This window comes from Belonocnema kinseyi, chromosome 7 (assembly GCF_010883055.1).
Source record: "Belonocnema kinseyi isolate 2016_QV_RU_SX_M_011 chromosome 7, B_treatae_v1, whole genome shotgun sequence".
Lineage (NCBI taxonomy): Eukaryota > Metazoa > Arthropoda > Insecta > Hymenoptera > Cynipidae > Belonocnema > Belonocnema kinseyi.
The window spans coordinates 110,379,715-110,383,810 of NC_046663.1; positions in this window are offsets into that span (position 1 = coordinate 110,379,715).

A 4,096-nucleotide genomic window follows, 5' to 3' on the forward strand; every position below is an offset into this window, starting at 1 on the left:
CCCATCAGAAACGTCATCCTTCTTCATGACAATGCCAGGCCACATACGGCGGGTGAAACGAAACAAAAACTGGAGGATATGCATTGGAAAACCCTTGAGCATTCTCCATACAGCCCAGATTTGTCACCCTGTGCGCCCAAATGCACCCTGTGCATTTGTTTGCGCCCATGAAAGATGCACTTGGAGGATTGCGATTTGACAACGATCAAGATGTTGAGGAATTCGTGCGCAATTGGTTGATGACTCGACCTTAAAGTTTCTACGAGCAAGGAATTAACAAGCTTCCAAACCGCTGGAAAAAATGTGTAGAGCATGAAGGAGACTATGTAGAAAAATAATCAATAGTATTTTTGTATTGTTTTATAAATAAATAAATATTAAAAAAGAATTCCGGTTAATATTTGATTCACCCTCGTAGTAAATAAACTTTTTCACAACTTTAGGTTATTTTAGTCATTTGAAACGGAAATAAATATTTTTTAATCACAAATCATTACACTTTAAAGAAGATAAAAAATTGTTATACAATTCAAAGTTGAAGTAACCCAGTGGGCACGAAATTCGGCGACGTCTTAACGTCGTCGTAAAGATGTCGAATTCGAATGTCGAAGTAACATTCGGACGGCACAATACAGATAATAAAGTTAATAAGAATAATAATATAGACAATAACAAAGATCGTCTGTGATTCGATATTAGTGCTAGAACATGAAAGCTAGAACTTTAGTGCTACAACTGTTCAGTAACAGATGTCAATTGTTCTTGATTTATTCTAGAACACATTTGTAACAGGATTCTAAAACTTCGATATACACTATTACGGCACAGTTCTAGAACAATATTGGAACAAATGTTATAGAACTTCTGTGATTGGTCAGTTCTAGAACAATAACGCAAGAACTGTTCGGGAACAGTGATTAATCTGTGCCCCTAATTTATTCTAGAACACACTTGTAAAAGGGTTCTAGAATTTCGATATAACACCATTACGGCCCATTTCTAGAACAAACTTGAAAGAAATATTATAGAACGTCTGTGATCACTTTTTCCTAGAACAATTCCATAGCAACTGTTACAGAACAGTGCTGTCACATAGTTCGAGAAAATTTCTGTCACAATTTTGTCACAGTGTTCTAGAACACTATTACCTTTTTATTCTAGAAAATTTCTGTCGCCATCTTGTAACAACTGTTATAGAGCACAGTTCCTTTTTTGATTTGAAACAGTTACAGAACGTGTTTGCTAGGAAAGACAGACCCCTGGTACATGCGTCAGTCCCCTGTCGCAACTTTTCACCAAATCGTTAATATATCCTAAACTTATGCCAAAGTTATGCGGCCGTTCGGAGTTTACGTTGAAACAAACCAGTATCTGCACCTTAGACCAGCTTTTTTCTTTATTAGAAAAAAAATGCTGGAACAGTTTTGTACAGGCCAGTTTCCCAATAGTGGGGAAGTACCCAGATATATCGTTTGGAACCTTAGCGAGTAATGGAAGAATGTATTTGCCTCAGTCTGACGAAAAGTATTGGCTTGTGTAATTTTAACTCAGTTCAAATTGAAATAATTTTCTTAAAACAAAAAAATTGAGTAACAATTCCATCATTAAATATATCTTCAAACTATCGGTAAGCTAGACAAACGTTTTATCACCACAACCCACAATTCAAGAAAAACAAATCAATAAAATTTATTTTTAAAAAACACTTTAGCTCTTCTGGCTGGATCCTCCGCCCCATTCGCTTAATGGCGACGGAGGTCTTGGGGATGACCCCCCCTTCGATCTTCCAGGGTCTTCCTGGCCCTTGACGGTGGACGAGGTGCGCGATCGAGACGCTGATTGTTCGCTTCCATTCTTGCTTCCTCGTTGGTCTGAGGTAGCTTGGGGGTTGCCTTGGGGGTTCCGGACTTTGGGGGTCTTCCCCTTTCTCTTTTTAGAGGACTACCCTTTGCTTGGGGTCTGGTACCTGGACTGGGCAGTACCGGCGATCTTGGAGTATCCCATTATTCATGGAGAACCGATTCCTCTGGTCGACATGTTCGGTCCCTGTTTGGAACAACGGATCCTGGTCAATGGTCCGACAACGCGACGGACGAACTCTCATCGGCTAGAGTGTCCTCGGCATCTACGCAAGAACTGTACTGTCTCTGGGCGAAGCCTCGGAACTCGCTTCCCCATTTTCAAGCTGTGAAGAAAGTTTCTCGTTAATTAAATCTAGATTAACTGAGCAACAATGTTTAAGTTCCTTTATGTAAGCCTTTTTAGGTATTCCCGATTCGCCTTGGATCTCATCAACTACCAAACTTTTGACCTTTAAAACCCAGAACGAACCGTCTCGTCTACGGTGGTAGTATTTTGCCTGACCCAAGTGGAATTTGTTATATGCGAAGCGGAAATCAAGGAGGCGTTTGTCCCAACTCCAATGATCACCTTCTACGAAACATGGAATCATGGTCTTCAGCACTCGATTTACCCGCTTTACCGGATTAGCTTGCGCATAATATGGTGGGATATTCGAGTTCTCTAATTCCAATTCCGACGCATCTAAGGATCTAAAGATGACCGCTTCTTCGAACGACTCATGGACATTAACGGCGTTTGCTTTTCTTAAGAGTAGAACCTCATTTCACTTGGCAAGCATGTCCTGGTTGCTTCATTATCCGTTTACCCATTAGACTTACCAGACCTGTCTGGTTCACCTTCATTTTTTGACAGATTTCGAATGATCCGACGTATTTTGCAACGTTATTGAACACTCCGGGCTAATATTAAAGCAACGAGAGACGTTCGAAGTTCTTATCAACGCCTAAGTGTCCAGACGTTGTGGTATCGTGTACTTCACTAATGGCCTTCGCGCGAATTTCCGAAGGTAATATCAGTTTCCAGGTATCCAAATCAGGCAGCAATGGGTCAGTGAGATGGTGAGGGCGATGATAATAAAGTCCATTGTCCTCTAACTTCCAGTCAGGAAACTGATACGGAATCTCTTGGACCAACTTTGTCCTTCAGATGTACCACAGATCATCTTTCTATCCAATGGCACATACAACCTCCTGATCTGGCTCAAACAAAAGAGCATTTAGTAGAAGGAGTATCTAGTATGTGGTGAAGAGCACCTTCCCTGTGTTTAACCTCAAAATCATATTGCAATAATTTAAGGGCCCATCTACCAAATCTACCAGTAGGAACTTTAATTTTATAAAGCCATCGTAGACTACTATAGTCTGAAATGATTAAAAAGTGATATCCCTCGAGATATGGCCTGAATTTCTCGACTGCCCACACCATTGTCTGACATTACTGCTCAGTTACAGTATAGTTTTCATCGGAACCCTGCCTAGATCTGCTAGCAAAGGCTATGACGTGTCCTTCGCTGTCTTGAATCTGGTAAGGACTGTGCCTAAGCACGAACTGCGTGCGTCAATTTGTAAGTAGAACGGTAGACTAAAATCTGGTTTTGATAATGTGAGGGCGGTTATTAGAGCTGACTTTAAATCCTGGAAAGCTTCTTCCGGATCGCCCCCCCCCCCATTCGAATCTTCGATTTTTCTTTAATAATCGGTACAGAGGTTCAGTTTTTGTGGCAAAATCTTTCACAAACCGCCTATACCATGAGACCATACCTAGAAACCGTCTGAGCTTACGCAAGTTAGTGGGAGCCGGATGATATTTTATTGGCTCAATCTTTTCGGCTTTCGGGTGCATTTGAGTTGAATCCACCCGATAACCGAGATAATGTACCTGACTGAAACCAAACTCGCTTTTTTTAAATTGACAGTAAGTCCAGCATTTGTGGTAGGACCACATTCAGAACTCTGTCTAACCAGTAGATGTGCTCTTTAAAGATTTCACTCACTAAAATTATGTTATCCATATATGCAAAGACATGAGGCTTAAATTCCGGTATTATCAGTCGATCCAGCAAACGATGAAACGTTGCTGGAGCTCCGGATAAACCGAAAGGCATACGATTATAGTGGTAAAGCCCCTTACCTGGTACAGGAAAAGCAGTGAACTCCTTACATGACTTTAAGAGGGGAATCTGGTGAAATGCTTGACTAAGGTCAATTTGGGAAATGTATCGTGCGGAAGATAG